General features: G+C 41.1%; 1 long non-coding RNA gene across 1 annotated transcript; it reads left to right on the forward strand.

Moving 5' to 3' along the window:
• The first annotated feature begins 42 nt into the window (after window positions 1-42).
• Window positions 43-20,176, forward strand: LOC102555266 (uncharacterized). The gene is made up of 4 exons (XR_015644338.1): window positions 43-437; window positions 5,078-5,248; window positions 5,348-5,387; window positions 19,985-20,176. It is a non-coding gene; the product is annotated as an uncharacterized LOC102555266 (long non-coding RNA).
• Window positions 20,177-22,673: the final 2,497 nt, after the last annotated feature.

The raw sequence follows: 22,673 nt of genomic DNA on the forward strand, positions 1-22,673 counted from the left end.
GGTGCTGCTTGGGAGTGAGAAAAATGCCTTCAGGGCAAAAGCACTCCTAAATACTCTCCGCTCCTCTCCCCGGGTTCTTGATTCTCTGAATCCTTACTGATTTGATAGCTCTCTGATTCCTTCAAACAGACTTTTAAAAATGTATCCTGCTACAGCAGTAGTTCTCAGTGGGAGTGTTGGTCCAATGTAACTGAGAGCCGAAATCAATTTCTTTCGCAAATCCATATGCGAATTAAGGAAACTTTAATGAGAACCCAAAGCAGTCACCACCTTCTTCCCTGGTATTTCGCAAACCCCCAAATCATTTAAAATGGAATGTTCTATTTTATAGTAGCAGGGGGGTTGAAATCTCAGTCCAAGCTAAAGGCTTCTTAATGCTGTAACTCTATGAATTGCCTGATTTTTTTTTTTTTTTTTTTTGTCTTCAGATATTTCAGGTAAGTTTCTCTGCTCCTGGTTTTTTGAGGAAGAATGTACTTTCAGATCTGCTAATGTTTTTGTTGAGTGTTCAGGGGGTAATTATCTGGCTTCCAGGAACCATTCCTTGGGGAGGAACAGTATTATGAAACATTCATACATCTTTTCACTTTCTGTCCAGTAAATACAGTTTTGGAGGGGCCCCCGCATAATATTTTGCAGAGAAGGCGAACCGTTAAGGGGATGAAAAAGTGCGTGTTTGGGGAGCTCATGATTAAGACTCATTTTGTAGATTAATAGAGACATCACCAGTCTCCAAGGTTAGCAAGTCAACACTTTCACGAAAATTAAATTTACATAAAAATCTGGGGAAATTAATAACATTTCAATCTTTGTTGGTAGCGGGTCAAAAAGTCATACCCCCATTGAATTCGGAAGTTGGCTTTCCCGTGACTTTTCCTGTGACCTATTTTACAGCTTTCAACTTATTTACTTGCTTAAGGCTTCTTTGAGAACCGATTAGTTTCTTTGTAGCTCATAATCTCATATATTCAGAGAGGGGAGGGGGAGAGAGAGAGAGAGAGAGAGAGAGAGAGAGAGAGAGAGAGAGAGAGAGAGAGCTGTGCCTATGAACAGAGTTATAGGTTTCATGTACCATGTGACTTGTCCTTACTGAGTGCTGCAAATTTTGGTTGTTTCCTTTAGGGTGATAAAGTCTGTCTAACTATTTTTCTGTACATTGAAGAAACGGGTGCCACCTTAATATCATCTCATTTGGGGACATAAAAAACACTCTTTAACAACTCTTTGCAAATTAGAGAAGAATAGGGCCAGTGGGTACCTGTCTTACTTACCAAAGAGACAACTCAGGGGACTGGGAAGATGGCTCAGTGATTAAGAACATTGGCTCTTCCAGAGGATCAGGGTTCAATTCCCAGCACCTGTATGGTGACTTTCAATCATCTGTAACTCCAGTTCAAGGGGGATCTAGCATCCTCTTCAGTAAACTGTGAGCACCAGAAGTGCATGAAGTTCACGCTTATACATGCAGGCCAAACACCTGCACACATTTAAAAAGTAAGCGAAAAATAAGTCAGAACCTGAACGTTTATTCCAGTTTTAGGGTTTCCACTGCTGTGAAGAGACATGGTAACCAAGGCCACTCTTACAAAGGACAACATTTAATTGGGGCTGACTTACAGTTCAGAGGTTCAGTCCATTACCATCATGACAGGAACCATGTTAGTATGCAGGCAGACATACTAGAGTATACATAGAGTGAGAGAGGGAACTGAGAGTTCTACTTGATCTGAAGACAACAAGGAGAGTGTCTCTTCTGCACTGGATGGAGCTTGAGCATAGGACCTCAAAGACAGTGACTCACATCCTCCAACAAGACCACACTTATTCCAACATTACCACACCTCCTAATAGCACCACTCTCTGGGTAAGCATATTCAAACCACTTCAGTCCTACAGAATCAAACCGGTAAGAAGGACCGTTATGCCCCAATTTTCTCCCCAAGCCAACTGAATATGGGGGTGGGATCTCTACTCTGCTTGAAAAAAATAGTTGCTGCTATGCTGTTCCTTTCATCCTAGGAGAGCCACTCTGATATTCACACTTAGGGATGTGAAAGTATCACCATGCTTCTCTGAGGTAAATCATTTCTAACACAGGTGAATATCTCATGCACAGGAAAGGAGGTTACCTCTTCTTAAACCATAGGCTTCCTTCTTGATCCAGTCCTGGCACTCAACCTCTTGCTCAAAACTTCATAATTTTCCGAGGGAAAAAATGAGATAGAAAGTAATTATGGATTATGTTTCCCCTCTCCCATCCTAGGGGACTTTGTTTGCTTAATTGTGCACCACCAAAATATCTTGAACTCTGAAGGGCTCCAGATCCAAAGGCGTGTCCATGGGATGTTCTCACCTTTTCCTTCATGATGGGGTAGCCATTTAGTGACAGCAAGCAGAGCTATCTAAGGGAGTGCTTTGACAGGTGGTGAGAATAGGGTTTGTTATTATTTTAATTACCAGATAGGGAACATAAAAGTAGGTTTAATTATCTACTAGGTGAGGTATCTTATACCCATCAGCTGTTCCATTTAAACATTTTCTAAAGTTTCAATAGATTTCCTAACGTTCACTTATCCACTCATTTGCTCAACACATGTATTCCTTATCAGCTAAGAAATAACACTACGTGCTTGCTTTAAAGAAGATTAAAACAATTTGCTTTGAAAGAGATGGTGGGACACTGATAATTCTGTCTTCCAAATCACATGCTCACTTAATCAGAGTTTTTGCCTTTTCAGAAACAAGTGCTAGGGCTAGAGACTTGCATTGTGCTACTGATCTATGGGTCTATTTATGAATACCAGGCACATAATTTCTATAAATGAACACTCACTATTTATTTCAAAAGAATCCTACAATAGAAGAAAGCACTATCCTGAGACCAGGATAGATTTTCAATTTCCTTACACAATATGGACCTGGGAATAAGAATCAATGTTCTCTATGCTAACTCTCATCTCAAATAGAGCACTTCCTTTTTTTAATAGTCAGTAAGTGTTGGTAATACACCCTAAATGTTGTTGCCTTTAAATTTCACAGCCATGGGTGATGCTGTTAAATCACATTACAACGAAAGACATTGAGGCTGGAGGAGTAGCTTGAAGCCAACGCTGGACCTTGAGTCCTTTCTGGTGCTTATATTTGCATGAGGATTTTTTTCCCTTTCAGTTTACACATGTGAGGGTTAATACTGATTACCAACTGGATAAGATCTAGAATCACCTCAGAGAAAAACCTCTGGCATATCTGTGAGGGTTTAGTGAGCTGGGAAGACTCTCACTAATTATGGGAAGCACAATTATCCTAGAGGGTGAGGTCATATACTGAAGGAAAGAGAGCAAGTGTGTGTGTGTGTGTGTGTGTGTGTGTGTGTGTGCGAGAGAGAGAGAGAGAGAGAGAGAGAGAGAGAGAGAGAGAGAGAGAGAGAGAGAGAGAGAGAGCTTGTCTGCTGAGCGACAGCATTCATTTGTCCTTGCTGCCTGGCCATAGCATAACTGCACATGCTGCATATGCTTCCGATACTATGCCTTCCCTGCCTTGGTGAGCTGAACCCTCAAACTGTGAGCGGAAATAAATCCGTCCTTTCTGATTTTTGTTTGGTGTTTTGATGTTTTCCTTGTGAGCCTTATCTTGTAACAACTGAGTTGTCTCTCTGACCCTTGTAAGGCATTTTGTCATAGCAACCAGAAAAGTAACTAAGACAATGTATGGTAGATTCTTCCTCTTCCTTCTTCCTCTTCCTTCTTTCTCCCCTCTTCCTCCTTCTCTTCCTCCTCTTTCTCCACCTCCTTCTTTTCTTCTCCCGTTTCTCCTCCTCCTCTCTCTCTTCTTCTTCCTCTCCTCTTCTCTCTCCTCCTTTTCTCTTCCTCTTCTTCCTCCTCCATTCCCCCTTTTTGTGCTAAGCAACTTGTGTGTGCTTGGCAAGTGTTCTATCATTGTAGTGCAAGACTGCACTTCAGTCTTGTTCTATAGCTTTGGGATAGTGAAGACGCCGGTCATCATTTGGTTTAAGTAGCTGACTCATATTTCAGATGCTTCCCTTCTAGGTAGCCCCTTCTTTATTTGGTTTTTACAGGTTTGTTTGTGTTTTATTTGTGTGACTATATGAGTATATGCCTTCTGTGCAGCGTTACCCAAAGAGGCCAGAGGAGAATGTTGCATTTTCTGAAGTTTGTGTTGGAGGTGATTGTGAGCCGTTCTACAGTGTAGGGACTGGGGACCAAACTCGGGGCCTCTGGCAGTACTCAGAGATGTCTCCAGTTCCTCTCTTCAAGTCCTGTATGTCCCGATGTTCTAGTTTAATTCTTTTGTTGTGATAAAATATCACAGTGAAAAGTGTATTAAGGACGACAGGAATTAGTCAGCTACAGTCCATCATTTGTGGGAGTCAAGGCCACGATCAGGAAGCATGGAAAGAATAAAGGCACCTGAGCAAATTGTGTTAAGTACCTCTTTATTCCTACGTAATTCAGGACCCAAACTCAAGAACAGGTGTTGTCCATCTTTAGGCTGGGTCATCCCCCGTCTATTAATGGAATCATGACAGTGGACATACTCACAGGGCAACCTGATATAGCCGGTTTTTCACAGACATTCTTCTCCCTGGTGACCCTGCATTGCATTAAGATGACAACTTAAGCAAGTTATATTTAGGAAAAAAATGAAATGAGAAATGTAGTGTGTAGAAGTGAGAGTTTCCATATCTGCATGGAGACAGTCACATGTTTAAAAAAAATGTTGTAATGTATACCTAGTCACCCCCCACCCTAGTACCCAAAACAGGCACCAGTAAAATTTCAAATTAATTTTTTTCTGATTAACATAAAGTAATGAAGAAGACAGAGGAAAGTGATTCATGAGCAAGGGAAAAGGAAGGAACAGAGGTGTGATGTAGGGTGGGGGCAGGTGAAGGGGGAGGAGGAAGGCAGGCGCACTGGGAGAGGCACACTGCTGGGATGCCACAGTGACTGGTAGAGCTCCAGCAGGCTCTAGGCTGTCAATAAAGCCCCGTGCTCCGGTGAGGAGGGAGAGAATGCTTCACCAGAACCTTTTCTTCTCTTTCCCCATTGCTCTCTAGGGTGGGGAGAGGTGAAGTGATTTGTTGCAAACTCGAGATGGATTTCATTAAGCATGCAGAACTGCTGTTAACATCACTAGAGATCTGCAAAATAGAAGCTCGACATGCCCAGAGCAGGTTTGACACATGGAGCCGAGATGTGAAATTTGCCAGAAATTAAGAGCTGTGCTGGTAAATTCTGGTCCTTCATGATTCATTTTTTCCCCTCCGCGCAGAACAAGATTTTATTGAAATAATGACAGTTGCATGTTTTATTAATGTGTTTTTCAGACAAGCTTTCTAACATGATCTCATCATCAAATCCTGGAAGGTAATGGATTTATCATTTAGCGAGTTAATGCGGTAGAAAGTGCTTTGTAGACTGGAAAGTTTGAAGTAAACATTAGTTGTAATCATAATCCACGTGGCGTTTGGCTTATAGATTTTTTTTTATTTTAGACTTTATATTTTAGAATATTTTTGGATTTATAGAAAATTGTGAAAGCGAGCAGAGTTTGCATATAACCCACATCTAGTGTCTGCTACTGATAGCTGTCATGGAGATGTTCAATTATTATAAATAACAGACAATATTAATATATTATTTAAAGTTCATATTTTATTCAGATTCCCCTCATCTGTATCTGACATCTATTTTTTTTTTCTGTTCTGGGAGACCACCAGTTTACCTATTATGGCTTCATAGGGTCCTCTTGAGCTGACAGATTCTCAGACTTATTTCTAGTGATCCTGCAGGTCAGGGGACACAGGTGAGGCAGTTGCTAGGCAGCCCTCTTTAGGGGATTAGTCTGATTTTTCTCTCCAGTTGGTTGAGGTCGTGATGTCTTGGCATGCAGCTCTCCTGCCCAGCCTCTGAAAGGTCCCACTGTTGCTTTGTCAGAGAGCTCTCCTTTGGTAGCTTCTCCCTTGATCAGAAATCACTGTGCAGACACCCACAATGAAGAAGTGTGTGTGTGTGTGTGTGTGTGTGTGTGTGTGTGTGTGTGTGTGTGTGTGGTGTCTGTGGTGTCTGTGTGCGCGCGCGTGTGCGCGCATGCATGGATCTACAATTTTTCCCCTTGAATAAGGGACAAACACATAAACCATTTGGAATTCTGTTCAGGTAAATCTTCTAATACCACTTACTTATCAATCGTGTATTTATATGTCCACTTGGATTCATATTTTTGTTTGTTTTTAGTTTGTAAAGACCTCTTTTTAATTTTTAACTGTGTGAATGTGTATGAATGCTGGTACTTGGAAGGGGTCAATCCTCCTGGAGCTGGAGTCAGGTCATTGTAAACTGCCTGATGTAGCTGTTGGGAATTGAACTCTGGAACATGGTTAACCACGGAGTCATCCCTTCAGCCCTTCCAAGAGTTTGTTGGTTTGTTTATTTTTACCTTGTTTTATAACCCAGTGCAACATTATTCCGGGGGCTCATGTTATTTCAGCTTTGGGAACCGTGTATGTTGGCTCGTAAGTCCTTTTGATGGATTCTCAGTGTGTGTGTGTGTGTGTGTGTGTGTGTGTGTGTGTGTGTGTGTGTGTTTCCCCTTACTCTCCAGCATGAACCTGGAGTGTCACTTTGGAGCTCGTCTGTCCCAGTACTGGGATCAACCATTTCTTTAAAAGCATATCTGAATTCCTTTATTAATTGCTTTTTTAAAAGGTTAATGATGAAGCAAAAACATGTCATTCTTTACCTTCTCAGCTTTATCTTTAATTGCAACACAGCAGCATCAGTGTAGCAACAGTCGTGCTGCAACATCAGCCCAGCAACACCACTGAGGCAGCATCAGCCGGGCAAAATCAGCACAGTAGCATCAGCACCAGCATCAGCATGGCAACATGGTATCTTAACGCTAGTTTGCATGGCAACATGGTATCTTAACGCTAGTTTGCATGGCAACATGGTATCTTAAGGCTAGTTTTCTACAGAGAACTGTGGTACATAATCTAGTGTGGAGGAAAAGTGGGCTCTACCATTGCCATTTTCCTATTCCATTCTGGCCTTTGTTCTGTCTAAAACAACTAAATACCATTTTCATCTATTAAATTTACTAGCATTTAGACTCCTATAATGGCTTTCCAAATAATATCTCAGCTGATCACCATTACGCAGAACAAAACCAAAAATGTTACTGATAGTTCTATCTACAGTGTTTGGACCTTTTAATGGAAGAAACCATGGTTGGAGCATGTCAATGTTGCATCAAACTGAGAAATCAAGGAGAGATGCTTGCATACTAACACATGTGTGTGCATGTGTTTATAAGTGTTTTACCTGTAATCACCTGTAAACACGTGTGATAAACATGACCTCCTACTTGCAACTGAAACCCATTATCACATGGACTGCTCTAGAATTCTTACTTATCTGCCCCCTCAGTCTCCCTGGATGAAAGCTTAGCTCCTACCCACACTACTTATTTTTTATTTTAAAAAAGGCTTTACCTTTACACTTAGTGTGCTTCCGGTGTTGGAAAATTGGCTGCCAAGAAGAGAGTCGATGTGTCCAGAGTTTGTTGTGGGGGATATGCAAGGTAGAAAAGGGAGAAGACAGGGCTTTCAGAACAAGATGCCAAGTTTCCAGGCATGGAGCGAGGAGGGACTGGGAGGGGAGAGGCAGGAGGAAAGCAAGGGAGAGAAGGAACAGAAGGAACAGAAGGTGAGGGAGGGAGGGAAGGTAGGAGAAGGCCTCTGCTGCAGAGAGAAGAGAGCTCTCAGTGAGCAAAGACTCTGATCTGACACCTGTTTCCCAAACTGTGAGCCAATATCGTCTTTAACTGAAAAAAAAATCTGAGATATATTTAAGTGTTTTCAGGTAAAGGTGCAATGTCTGGAGATCAATTTTGACCCACTTCAGTGAGAAAAGCAGGTGTGGGTGGGGCAGATGTTAAGGGAGGGACAGGTGCTTACTGTAGAAGTTGTGCTCTGACTGCAGGGAAACTCATCGCCCTGGTTTTTCTCTACTAGTGTGTGGTTGCAAATTGACACGATAAGTAGCTTTAAGTGCAACCAACTCATTATTATTGATTATTGATGAATTCACTGGGCACAGTATGCCACAATCTATATATATTATAACACATTAGACTAACTAGATACAGCACCAACTACACTGAGAATTAGAGGTAAAATACCATTGCTCCCATAGTTATAATACAAGGCCAGTAAAATATCCATTTATCCACCTACCCACCTACCCACCCATCTATTCATCCATCCATCCATCCATCCATCCATCCATCCATCCATCCATCCATCCATCCATCTATATTATTATTATTGCTAAAAGATTATTTTTAATCTATATGTCTGTGTATATGTGTATGTGAGTTCAGTGCCTGTGGAAGTCAGAAGGGGGCATCTGGTTCACCGGAACTAGAGTTACAGGCTGTTGTGAGCAGCCCGGACATGGGTGCTGGAAACCCAAGTCAGGTCCTCTGTAAGAGCAGCAAGTGCTCTGAACCCCTGAGCCATTCCTTTAGTCCCCAAAGTAGCTACTATCAAGACAAATGAACGCACTGTTCAATTGCTTATTTTGGCTTGAAACAATAACCTAGTTTCTTCCAAAGCTAGCATAATCACACCACACTTTCCCATTGAATATATACTGTACACCCAGTGTATTTTGAGTTGCCATATATCATAAAGAGATGTCAAATTTAAAAAAAATTATGAATGTATTAATTCACTCATATCATGGTTTTAATTTATTGTTAATGTGGTAAAATGCATTAATTGATTTTTAATAGTTTTATTTGTGTATAATTGATGTATAATTAACCGTGTATGTTTAAAATTCATAATTTATTAGATTTTAATATATGTATCCACCTGTGAAACAATCACCATCATCAAGATAATTGCTGTTGCCATCTTCTGCCAAAACTCCCTCCAAGTCTCCTGGAATCCCTCCTTCCTACCCCCTCCCCACCTCCAGGACTGGTTTGTGTCACAGTAGATTGGTTTGCATTTCTTAGGAACACAGATCAACAAGCATAGGCGGCTATCGGTCAGATTTAGTGCAGCTGTGAGCAAACGGAATTGGCACATAGCACACTGACTTTCCCATTTCAAAGTTTTATTTATTTTAATTGCGCGCGCGCGATTGTGTGTGTGTGTGTGTGTGTGTGTGTGTGTGTGTCTGCGTTGTTCAGAGGACAACTTTAAGCATTTGGTTCTCTTCCTCCTCTGTGAGTTGTGGGGACTGAACTCAGGTCCTCAGGATGGTGCAGCAAGCTGCTTTACTTACCATGCCATCTCCCTGGCACCACATTGGCTTTACTGTATGATGGTTGTAACAACTGCAGGCTACAGTTACAACGAGGTTCTAGTGGCTCCCGGAGCCTGATACTTACTATCTCCCCTCACTAAAACAGTACTCTTTTAAAAGAGTGGTTTCCTTCAGTCCCTGTGAGTGAGCTGGCGTGCACTCAGGCTGTTGTATGTGTCCGTACATTGTGCTTCCAGAGACTGAGCAGGATTCATTTGTAGGAGCGATCAGTGTTTGATTGTCCATCTATCTGTTGATGGCCCTTAAGTGGTTTGAAGTTTTAGATGATATCATCATCAATCATCAATCATCTCCCCCCCCCACACACATGCACACTCATGCACACTCATGCACACATACACACATCCGCACTACTGTAACCTTTATGTCTAGGTCTTCATAGAAAATAAAGATCTCTGCTTTGGGGGAGAAAACCCACAGAAACCACATTGCCAACACATTGTATCTGTGACCCTTTTGGAAACTCCCAAATGGTTGAACCAAGTTACATTTCTACCAGCAGCACTTTAGGACCCCAGCATCCCCACAGCCTCTCAAGTTTGATATTATGAGCTGTAGGCTTATATTTTTCAAAACCTACTTTAATAAAGGTTCTTAAACACTTCAACCTTCCTTATAGCCCACTGATCAAAGGTAGGGGAGGAAGATAGCTCATAGGACAAGGGGGACATGGACCTGCTCAGGAACAGTTCCTTAGGGCAATACCAACCTTTGTTGTCAGCAGTCCAGTTCACTAGCAAAATGCCAAACTTGAATCAGCAGTAGTGTCTCCATCCCAGAGAAACCGAAGGGTTCTGCCAATGCTGATCAAGTAGCAAGAAGCAACCAGAACACCTCCAGGTGTTCTTTGTTGCATCTCTCTCCACAAAGTTACAAGTGGAGATAAGAGAAAAAGAGCAAGGCGAACCAATGCCAGAGTGTCTTCAGTGAAAACCAGTGTCAGCAAAGCCTGACAAAAACCAGCAGGGCCAGAGTAACTTCACTGTCTGTTGGATTATACTTATGCCATTTACACACACACACACACACACACACACACACACACACACACGATTGATTATTCCACCTTAACATTGTCATCTAATAACCATGTGTTAATTTTTATATGTTTCAATTTACCTTTAAAAACCCCTTTCTGGGGGCTAGAGAAGTGGCCCAGCAGTTGAGAGCACTTGCTGCTCTTGCTGAAGATTTTAATTGTTTCCTATCTTCTACTGTCAGAGGCTCACAACTACCTGTAACTTTGGTTTTAGAGGATCTGATGCCCTATTATGGGCAGCACAGGCACCTGTGCTCACACATGTGAATACCCCCTCATACACACAAAACACATATATACATAATTGAAATTAGAAATAAAATCTTTCATAAGCACATTCCTTTTTGTGTAATTATCACTGTCTTGTAGGTAAACATTTTTTTAATTAATTTTAAGACCAAAATGCTCCCTTCCGTTTTTCCCCCTATGAGACGTTTTAAAATTGAATGTTTGCATTTACATAAAGTATTTTTAGTTAATTTTGTACAATGCAAAACATATTCAGGTGTGTGTGTGTGTGTGTGTGTGTGTGTGTGTGTGTGTGTGTGTGTGTGTTTGCAAAGGGATATGAAATTGTACTGGCTCCATTTACTGAGAAGATTACATTTTTAACCCGAACTGCCACTTTCACTTAAAAATTTGTTTTTTTTGCATTTGTCAAAGGTAATATTCCTGGCTCTGGCTTCCCCCCTCCCCCGACTGACTTAAGTGTCATGTGGTATCCGTTGCCAAAATTATAATAATGAAAAAGCTTCCAACTGTGATGGCTGCCTTGCTTGTTTTCCCTAATAGCTGTTATTTCTTGCTCCATGTGTTTTGAATTTGTAGATCCATAAAAATTTTAATTGGTGTTACCGTTTAGATGATCAAGTGTTTATTTTTATAAAATGTGTCTTCTACCTCTCTCACATTTTTAACTTTAAAATCCACTTTTTTCTAACAGTAGTCTTTCAATGAGGTGACTGAAAGGAAAAAGTTCAAAACTGCTCCCTAGACAAAAGTTGAAGCCAAAAGCGGACCCTGGATCTGCTTGTTCCAGAAACTAGCTGATCACAGAAAGAGTAATTGCACCAGCTGGTTCAGCCACTTTGTTCCAGGAACTAGCTAAGCATAACAGCAGCTGACCATAATAGCAGCTGACCATAGTAGCAGGAACTGGTTAACCATAAAGTTAGATCAAAATCTTAAAGAACAATCATGAGAAACAGGAGGTTCTTCCTTGTGATTCAGTATGGTTTTTACTTTAAATACCCCTTCTTCCAACCATTCAAGGTCAAACTCCTCTAACCCTGCATGGGATACAAGTCTCCACCTCAGTGCACTGGTTTCTGTTGTCCCTATCAATAAACCTCTTGTTGATTGCATCAAGATCAGTCTCTCGTGAGTTCTTGGGGGGTCGCATCATCCGGAGACTTGAGTCAGGCTCTCCCCACTCCGGGGGTCTTTCAGTGACCACTTTTTCTGTGGCGTCTGAGTTTCCACCTTTCCATGTGCAGTCTGTTAGAAAACACTGAATTCCTTCCTTAAGGGAACTATGCATTTAGAGTTTTAGAAATTCAATCTGGAGACTTTTGCTTTCAGGTTAGATCCTCTACCCATGCGTTGAATTTGGACATTGAATTTGTTGCTAGTAACTTTTAATAAAAAATATTTTTGAATGATGTGTGTGCGTACTTGCAATCATGCATGTGTGTGTGTGTGTGTGTGTGTGTGTGTGTGTGTGTGTGCACATGAGTGCAGGTGCCCTCAAAGTCCAGAAGAGGGCACTAGATCCTCTGGAGCTGGTGTTATAGGCAGTTGTGAGCTATCTTATGGCTGAGAACCAAACTTGGATCTTCTGTGAGAAGATCAGCACACTATCTTAACCACTGAGCCATCTCTCCAGGCCCAGAGACGGTTTTAGTTATAAATTTAGTTATGTAACTATTTTAATATGTCCTTTGTAAGGCATCATGTTTTTGTATTAATCCCTTCCTCCTTTACTGTCTTTACCATTTACATTCTTTGTTGTGGTTTTGGCTGCATTTTATTTGTAGACCTGTGTGTCTGCCATGTGTGTACAGTGCCCATGGAGGCTCGAAGAGGATGTGGGATCCCCTGGAAACTGGAGTGGAGAAGGTTGTAAGCTCCCTGATGGGGGTACTAGGAGTTGAACTAGGCCTTTGGAAGAGAAGCACACACTCTTAGCTACTGAGCTACCTCTCCACCCCCTACCCTTGCCCCTGATTAGTGCTACTGGAGATATAGACACCACAGCATCATGTCTTCTAATTATGTCTTACTGCAAGTCTATGGACTTTAAAGTAGTTAAGGAAAGGACATCCCACCAACTGACCTATTTTTTTATGGTACTATTCATTTATTCTTGTAGATTTGAGTTCCTGAATGCTGTCCGAAAATAACCTGAGTCTTTGCTTATCTGATCATTGTTTTGGAGGATGGATTTTGAGAGTACACACTACTGGGTGGTCAAATCCGGCGCCTCCCTCCCCTGTGCACTGCAGCACGCTGAGGGAAGTCAGTTGTTAATCTTTTCTTTCCCTGTAGCACAGTACGTGTTCACTTTTTTTTCTTGTTTTCATGCTTTCCCCTTTTCCGACTAAAGTTGAACTTTATATGTTTTCCTTCCACCTTCCCTTCATCCCTTTCTCCTCCCTTCTCCTCCTCTTAGTTTTCTTCTATTTTTTTCCATATCACCATTCTTCTACTCACATTGTGTGTACGCTGGCACGATTCATCATGTCAAAGGAGTACCTGCTTTTGGCTCATTCTTTTCTTTTGTAGCATAATTCTATTCTATTTCTTCAACACATAATCTTTTGCCATCTCAAACCTGTCATTGAACTATTTTGGGACTTACCTCCCCTCCATTGTTGGTAGTTTACAAAATCCGAATTTCTATTTGCAATGTTTAAAAGTCATTTCTCTATCTTTATTGATTTTTTAATCGAATTATTTTCAACATATTTTCATTTAGATTTATTTATTTATATATTTATTTGGGGGTGGGGATAGGGTTGTCCCAGCACACATATGGAGGTCAGAGGATGAGTCGGGGAGTTCTCTTCTACCAGCGGCTCTCAGCTAAAGTCAGGATCTCAGCTCTGTACCTCCTGAACTGTCTCTCAACATTCCTTCTGTTAATTCTTTACGCATGATTTCCTTCAACTTTTGACCCGTCTATAGAAGGGTTTTGTAGCTGTTGTGTGTGTAGTGTGGTGAATGTATCCCTTTACGTCTACGGATCCCCATTACCCCTTCTCACCACCTTACCCACTCCACCTCTCCCTTCTTATCACTCCACCCTCCTCCATCTACTGTTTTGGTGGCTTTTTTCTGGCAGTTGTTTGTTTAGTGGCTTCTATAGACAAGATTTCCCAAGTCCTTCACACCCTCACACCATAGGTCCTGCCCCCTTGATGTCCTAATTTTAGAGGCATCCTTCTTGTCTCTCTAACCCCTTCATTTTCTTCCCAGCTGCCATTTTTCATAAACTTCCAGTTATAGCATTTTCTTTGACAAGCTTGCGTTGTTGTCATATGACCTCTGTTAGATCTTTTGGTAACATGTTTATAAATATTTTAGTTACACATTTATATAAAAAAACATTTAATCGGGATTTCCCATGTGTCTGTGAGTGTGAAGGGTTCTGAGTCGGAATGATTCACTCAATAGACAGGACCTTTGCTCTCTCGAAATTCACATTTTCTGTTTACAGGCATAAGTGCATGCATAAGAAATAGATATAACCATATGCAGAAATTATCAGTGCTCCTATGTAAACAGCATATGAAAAGAATGGCTGTGGTAGTAGGAGAGGAAAGCGTTTGATGCAGCAAAGTGCTTCTGAAAGGGGTTGGGTGGGCTGCAGCATGGCTGGTGGGAAGCAGCTGATGTGGCAATCTTGAATGATTCAGGTAAGGAAGGATCCTGTACTACTTCATTTCTATTACCATAGTAGAGTTCCTGAGGCGGGCTAGATTTATAAAGAAAAGCTTAAGGTTACTTAGCTTTTCAGCTCTGGAGCTTAGCTCATGGTGCTGGCTTTGCTCTAGCTCTGATGAGGGTCCCGGCCTTGTCTCACAGCAGGAGAGTATGTGGGAGCTAAACTCACATCTCCAGATAGGAAGCCAGAGGTCTGAGAGGGGCTGGGCTCTTATTTCTGCAATAAATCTCTTGTGAGTGTTGCTAAGGGGTTGTAGGAGGGCTCTCTGGGTTTCTTCTAAGACTAGTGTCATCAAATCCCCTAAAGACCTCCTACTAGAACCTGTCTCTTAAAGGATGTACACCACCTCCCAATGCCCATTCTATAGACCCTGAGTTCTACTCTGAAGTCTTAATAATTTGACTTTATTTTTGCTTGTGAAGAAAATTTCCAGTTTTTAAATCAACTGTTCCTCCTTTTAAAATACAGCAACTTGTTGACATTAAAAATAACTAAGTTTCAAGGTAAATATTTGGGTTACTAGATTGAGAGAAGACCAAAACGAATAGCTTTAATATTTAATTTAGATTGGCTTATATTGGATATCGCATCCCAGACATGGGGATGACAAGCACTGAGCTTCAGGTTTGTTTTGCCTGTGGGTACTGGAAATTTAGAATGATTAAAAAAAACTTGTTTTAGTTTTACTTTTTAAATTAGGTTATTACAAGTATAGCACGGCCCTTGCTTCTGAAGCCTGGTAAGAAGTTAGACTCCACTGTCCTTATTCTTTGAAACCAAGTTTTGTCATCACAGAGCAGCATCCGTGGACTTCAACCTTGTCAGGATATGGAGCTGTGGGGGTGTTGCAGAGGTCAATCCTGAACTTAGCCTTAAAATAAACATAATAGCAAGAAGAAGAAGAAGAAGAAGAAGAAGGAGGAGGAGGAGGAGGAGGAGGAGGAGGAGGAGGAGGGGGGGGAGGAAGAGGAAGAGGAAGAGGAAGAGGAGGAGGAGGAGGAGGAGAAAGCATCCTCTTTTCAGATATGAAAATACACAGAAAGAACACAACATATGTTAGTGTTTGAGGCTTGACATGAACAGAAACAGACATGAGGAAGTCATCTGCCAGGAGAACATTCTAGAAGTTTATAGATTGTTCCTTAAAGCTGGAGAAGAGAAGTAGAGATGAGCTCATCTTGACACAGAGATTTTCTTATGTATCAGACTTCCCAGGAGTCATTGCAACTGTCGCAGACCCACAGCGCTTCATAATGAGATGTACGTCTCTGTGAGACGGCGGCTTAGCTCATCTCACTAGAGTATGAATCTGTATTCTTCATAGGATGAATACATATTGCCTTGATACCCACTGGAGCAGAGAGCTGAAGTAAGAGAAGCATTCATCTTTCTCTGAAAATAATGAAACCTGAAATAGGGAAGTACAAAGAGACTCCTCAGCAAAATAAATACATATTTAAGAACAAATGAAAACATTTATGTTCTGATAAAAGCGTGCTATCTGCATCTGTCTTCCCTTCATGCTCACCTCCTGCCTTTGTCCTGTGCCGTCTGCAGCACCCCCTCTCATTTGATTATAAAATGGAATTCCCATCTCAGAGAATTCTAATGTATGAAGAGATGTGTGTCCGCACATTATAAGTGTGCTTTGTGAATAAAACAAGTGAAAGACACCCAGGTAATAGCCTGGGAAGGGCCATGTTTCCTGGCATCTACAGTATCAATAACAGATATAATGCACATTACGTTTCTCAATTAAACCACAGGTTGTAGGTTTGCAAACAAGCACCATTATATTTCCAAACGAAAAATGATCGGTGATTGTATAACATCATGAAATAGGCACTGAACATAACTAACACCTACATATACACATCATTTTCCCCCTCATTGTTGTTAGAAGTTTTAGAGTCACAGTAAATCTGAGCAAAAACCACAGAGTATTCATACCATTGCCCCATTTTATACCAGAGTAGTACAGGTGTGACTTCTGAGGGACCCACACTGAAGCATCACTTTTTCACTGGATCCACAGGGTGGACTTTATTCTTGGTGTTGTATGTTCTATGGGTATTAACATATAATGCTGTTATATTAATTTATATTATATAACATTATATATAATACAATATATATGTTATATTATATAGCACAGTATGGACTTTATTCTTGATGTTGTGTGTTCTATGGGTATTAACACATGATGGTATTATATTAATTTATATTATGTAACATATATAATACATAACATGTACTAGGCACTGACCATCACAAAGTATAGTTTTACGGTCTTAATAGTCCTCTGTGACTGTTGGCTCATCGTCACTCCCCCACACCATATCTGGCAATCTCTGACCCTTTACTGGTTTCATGCTTCTCTAGAAAGAATGTCTCATCATTGGGAGCACACAGTCTGTCATTCTTTTGCTTTTTCTCATTCATGTGGAGGTCCGTATTAAAGGTTCCTCTACAAATTTTCTAGCTTTCATCTTCTCAGCCCTTCAGTGGTTTGAATGAGAACATTTTACATAGGCTTGGATAGTTGAATAATCAGTTCCCAGTCGGTGGTACCGTTTGGGTAGGCAGGTGATGTGGCCTTGCCGGAGGAGATGTTTCCTTAGGGTGAGTTAAGGAGGTTCATGGTCTTGTCCCACACCCTGTTCTCTTTCTATGTGTCTTGTTTGCTTTTGAAGATATGAGTTTTCAACTCCCTGTCCCTGCTACCATGATGGACTGACTGACTCATCCCAGGGAACCGTGAGCCCCAGTAAATTCTTCCTTCTACGAGTTGCCATTGTCATGGTGTTTTATCCCAGCCACAGAAACTAAGGCAGCACAAAATAATGTCCATTGGTTGTACCTAGTAGAGTTTCTCCAGTCATCATTAAAGGGTATCTTGGGTCTTTCCACATTTTCGTAATTATGAACAAAGCTGATATAGACACCTGCATGCAGGTCTTTGAGTGGACATGCTTTTCAGTTCTTTGGGGTAAAAATGACATCCACAAATGTTGGACCATATATTAAGACTACTGTTAACTGGGAAGAGACCACCAAACTGTCTTCCAATGTGGCTCAGTGGTTCCGTGTCCTCATCAACAATGAAAATTTCTCTTGCCCCACATCCTCAACAGCACTTGATGTTATTAATTTTCTAGATTTTATCCATTTAGGTAGCAGGGTGTTATTTTAATTTTCCTAAAGACCTATGATGTGCTTATTTTGAAAAGTAACCTTATACATTGTGTATTTGCATGCGTGTGTGTGTGTGTGTGCGCGCACGCGTGTGTGTGCATGTGTGTTCATGCCATGTCATGCATGTAGAAGTCAGAGGACAACTTTTGAGAGTTGGTTCTTTCCTTCCACCATGTGTGTCCTGGAGATCAAGGATTATCAGGCTTGGAAGCAAGTTCCTTTCCTTGCTGAGCCATCTTGTCTGCCCAGATGAGCTTATTTTTCATATGTGAATTTTTCTCCCACAGAGTTCTGAACTCACAGTCCTTTAGCCTCTGATTCTGAAATTCGGGGATTACAGGACTATGCCACCACACTCAGATTGAGAAGTTTTTTTCTGAATTATTTGTTCATCTCTTTTATCCACTTGGTGTGTTTGTGCTAGTAAATGCTTGTGTGTGCGTGTACGCATATGTGCAGTTGCATGTGCACATGTGTATGGAAGCCAGAGGTCAGGTCCCAATGTTGTTCACCTTGCTTTCATTTTTTTCATGTATGTGTAAGCATGTTCATGTGTGAGTGTTCGCATGTGTAGATATGTGTGGAAGCCAGGGATCACTTCCAATGATGTTCTCCTTGTTTTTGTTTGCACATGTGTGTAAGCATGTTCTCAGTGTGTGGGTACATGTGCATGTTTGTATATTTGGAGACATGATGTTGATGTTGGATGTCTTCTTCATGTGTTCTCCATTTTATTTATTGAGGCCTAGTCTCTTGCTGAACCTAGAGCTTGCCAGTCCCGATAAAAGCTTTCTAGATCACCCTGCTGGCTCCAGGCAGATCTCATTTGTGTCTTCTGAGTGCTGGAATTACCTGTGGTAGCCACAGCTTCCCAGATTCAACTTGGGTTCTGGGAATCCAAACTCTAGTCCCTCACTTGGGTGACAGGTGCTATAGTCACTGGGCTGTTCCTTCAGCTCACCACCTGTTGTTTAAGACAAGGTCTCTCTTTGGGATTAGGTGAGGCCACTTGCTCAGAGAGTCCCCTCCTGCCTCTGCCTCTCTGTGCCACCATACTGGAGAACAAAATCAGGTACTAATGTTTGCTCATCAAGCCCTTTACTGACTGAGCCATCTCCCTAACCTCCTTTACCCATTTTAATATCAGATATCTTGTATATATTGGACAATAGAGGTTTATCAAGCACATCTTATGCAATCACATTCCCTGGTGCATGACTTGTGTTACTATTTTATTGACACTGTCTCTTGAAGAACAGAAGAGTTTAAATTTTAATGAATCCCAGCTTACAAGTTATTGTTTTGACAGATTACACCATGGGGGTTGTAGCTAAAAAAAATTATTGCTATACCTGAGGCCACCTCAATATTCTTAATTATTTTAGGGAGTTTTATACTTCTATAGCTTTGCATTGAGATCTATGATCCATTTGAAGTTAATTTTTGCGATGTGTTAAGACTCCTCCTCCATCACCTCCTCCTCTCCTCCCCTCCTCCCTTTCCCTTCTCTTCCTCCTCCTCTTATTCTTCTTATTCCTCATTCTCCTTCATACGCCTGTCCAATTGCTTTGCATCATCTGTTGAGAATCAAAGTACTTTTTTGTCAGTCTATCATCCTTGTTTCTTTGACAAACCCCCAACCAACTATATTCGTCTGAGCTTTTTTCTACTTTGTCCTGTCAATACGTTTTGCCAAGGTCATGTTGCTTTGATTACTGTGGCTTTATAGCAACTTTTAAGGTCAGTGCCAGTGCTCCGTTTTATTGTTCTTCACTCTCACAATTTTGTACTGGATCTTTTGCTACACAGAGGGGGTTGGTGGGGAGAATGTGCTTGTTAATATGCACACACACAAAAAAACTTTGGTGGAATTCTGATTTGGCAAATGTATGAGTTTTTAATTGCCTGCATGAAGATTCAAATAAGGATCAAACATTGTGAGTTATTTATACATTTGTTAAGTTTCTTTTAATCTATACTTCCTGTTCCTATGGGTCTCCTTTCCAAACAGTTAAGTTATAGAAGAGCCAGGCATTTATCTGATGGAGGTTTTCACTTGCATGGGGCATCTATGGGTCTATGAAGGGTATAAAGAATGGTTTTTAAGGAGGAACTGGGGAGATAGAATACAAGTGAGTTAGAGAGGAAAGAGGGAACATTGGGGGTTGAACAGTGTAAGAAAGGATGGAGACAGGGAGGGCCGACTGCAAGGGAGTGTTTATGAGAAGGTTATAATGAACCTGGTACTTCCTATGTTAATTAAATAAAAAGTGCGTGTTGAGGAAAAGGAGAATTTACTTCTGAGATGTTAAGTTGGTTTAATACTCTTAAATCAGTAAGTCCAATTAAAATATTAGCAGAATAAATGAAAATGTTAAATTATTACTTCAGCAGATAAGTAAAACTCACACAAGAATTTATACCCATACCTTTTTATGCTTCTAGCACAGCCTGCCACCAATGGGAGAGGCTTCTTCAATGGGAGATAGATAACCAATCCCACAGAGTCGAAGATCTTCGAACAAAAAGAGAATCAAATACAGGAGTCTGTTCTTATATTAACTCATCACGTTAAAGAACGTGCGTCAGTTCAACAGGGATGACACTGAAATAAACAATAAGGACAAAAGAGAGGAGACTGTCATGGCTCACTGTAAATGTGGACTCATGTACCAAGATTCCAAGCACAGAAAGCTAGACACACTCATATTTTGCTATATTTAAGACAAATACAAAATTGCTTCACACGATATTTTACCAACATGTGGAGAAGACAAAGAAACACCTTTGCCAATATTCATACACCAAAACTATTAGGAAAATGTGCACTTTCATTTTTAGGCCCAGATCACACAACACTGTGGACGCTGTCTGTCTTAGGGGATGTTGTAAATAAATGCATTTCACAGACAGAATAGTAAGCTTTACTTTTTCTTTCTGATGACCCCCATCAGATTTTCGGTCTAGCAGAAGTGAGGTCAGTAGACGGAAGTGGAAATGAGAGAAATTAGTGCAATGTGGTGTAGGGGTAAAAGCACAAAATAACATTTCTCTATCTTCAAGAACCATGCTTGCTTCTGGAATTAAACCCAGCAGGTAGGGCGATTCTAAACAGACTTCAAATTGTTCAACATCTGCTCGCCCCAGTGCAGTGTGAAACAGGGAGTGTATAACACTTTACAATGCCGAAATTCATACGGCCTCTTTAGAATTGTTACACATTTAAAATTTGTTTGAAATGCGTCTTAAACTGACTCCAAAATATTTTTAATTTTCAAACTGTACAACACTGTGAGGCTGACCCCCCCCACCCACTCTTCCACACACAGCTTTTTTGACATGCTAAAAATAGTTGGATACATTTTCCTAATTTAACTTTATGTTACTTCTTTACCTTTCTAAGAATGAAGTTTAAAGTCAATAAATTCAAGGATCAATTATATTCAAATGAGGTGGGCGTGTAGATCTAAAGCCATGTGGTCTTCTCTTACGGCCATCCTGTCAACTATGGGTAAGAGAGGAATTGGTTCCCTTTTAGTCAATATGAAATACTTGGGAATCTGTTCTACTTATATTAGCTAACAAAAGAGAAAGAGTCACTGCCTTGTTTTAACTTGCTTTTCTTGACACGGAGACAAAATGCCTGAGAGAAGCAACTAAGGGAGGAAAGGCTTCGTTTGTGTACAGAGAATCATTTAGAAGCAACACCTGTCAATAAAAAACGACTACGGCCAATGAGCTGAGGCAGGACTAGGAGGTGGGACACTGGCAGGAAGAGAGGGGATTCTGGGAGATAGTGAGAGGTGTGCAAGATTCCCGGGGAAGAATGAGTAGTTAACCAGCAGGTAGCTAAACTTAAGATAGAATAAAGAGATCCACCCTGGATTGAGAGGCATGAAGCTGAGGAGAGGTGATTAAGCATGTGGAGGATATAGAGTAGTTTGAGTTGGTTAAATAAGTTATGAACTGGTTGGAGAATGATCCAAAGCATATGGCCAAGGCATTTATTAATAAATAATTAGTCTCGGAGTTGTCATTCCAGGAGGAATGGCTTAAAGTCTTAGAGGGCGAGTTCATCATGGTTCATAGGGAAATCATGGCGGAGTGTTTTAATCTGGAACAGGAGCTCATAGCTGTCCCTTCTTGTATGTTGGTGGATTAGGGAATAAATGGGACTGGAGCAACTCTCAAGGTCCTCCTAATACTCTATACCCACTAGTCAGGTCCTGTATCCTAAAAGTTCTGGAACCTCCTCAAATCCCTCCCATGGATCAAGTATTCCCACCCACAAACCCATGGTGGGCATTTAACGTTTAAACTCCAACGTGTCTCTAGGGTTGGAATCCTAACAGCGAATTTAAGTATCTGCTCTTCATGTACGGGCATGGATCCTCCTGATTCGCCATGTTTCAGCACATACCTGTGATGTGTGAATAACTTTCTCAGTAGAATTGCCAACACAGGGAGGAACAGATGGCCCAAGAATGTTCCTACTTCATGGTCGACGTCATGGTCTCAGTTCGTCTGAGCAGAACAGAAGTCATACTCCACGTGTCTGTTCAGAGTCAGTCGTCTTCCGGGTCATGGACCACACATGTGGCTTACATGACATGCTGAGAGAGACAGAGGTAAGTAATAAGTGGATTGGCAGTTGACAGAGGTTGGGGCGAGGGAAGAATGTCACTGTACAGAGATGTCATAGGGACTGTTTCTTCTGGGATGATTTACTTGTTTGATTCTGCTAGTGAGGATATTTCCGTGAGCCTGTACACGCTGCATCCGGGCACGGTATGACAGCTGTTGTCCAAGAAAGTTCATTTTATGATTCGGCAATTAAAAAGAAAAAAGCAAGGAAAAAAATGTTCCCGAAGCAAACCTCGAGTGCCACTATTTGTAGCAAGGTTCTGCGGTTGACCCCCACATCCACTCCCACGCAATCCCTTTAAGTGAAAAGTTTTCTAAGCACAGGCTTTTGATGTTGTTCTGTGTTTTAAACAGAATGATTTAAAAGCATGTTAAGGTAATTATCCATAGTTGATGTCGAAGGAGGAGAAAACGGCTGAGTTCTGAAAAAGCTTTTAAACAACATTTAAAGCAATAAGCAGCATTGGGAAAAGCGATTTTATTTTCTTAA

The sequence above is a fragment of the Rattus norvegicus genome, chromosome 19, assembly GCF_021556685.1.
Source record: "Rattus norvegicus strain SHRSP/BbbUtx chromosome 19, alternate assembly SHRSP_T2T, whole genome shotgun sequence".
NCBI lineage: Eukaryota > Metazoa > Chordata > Mammalia > Rodentia > Muridae > Rattus > Rattus norvegicus.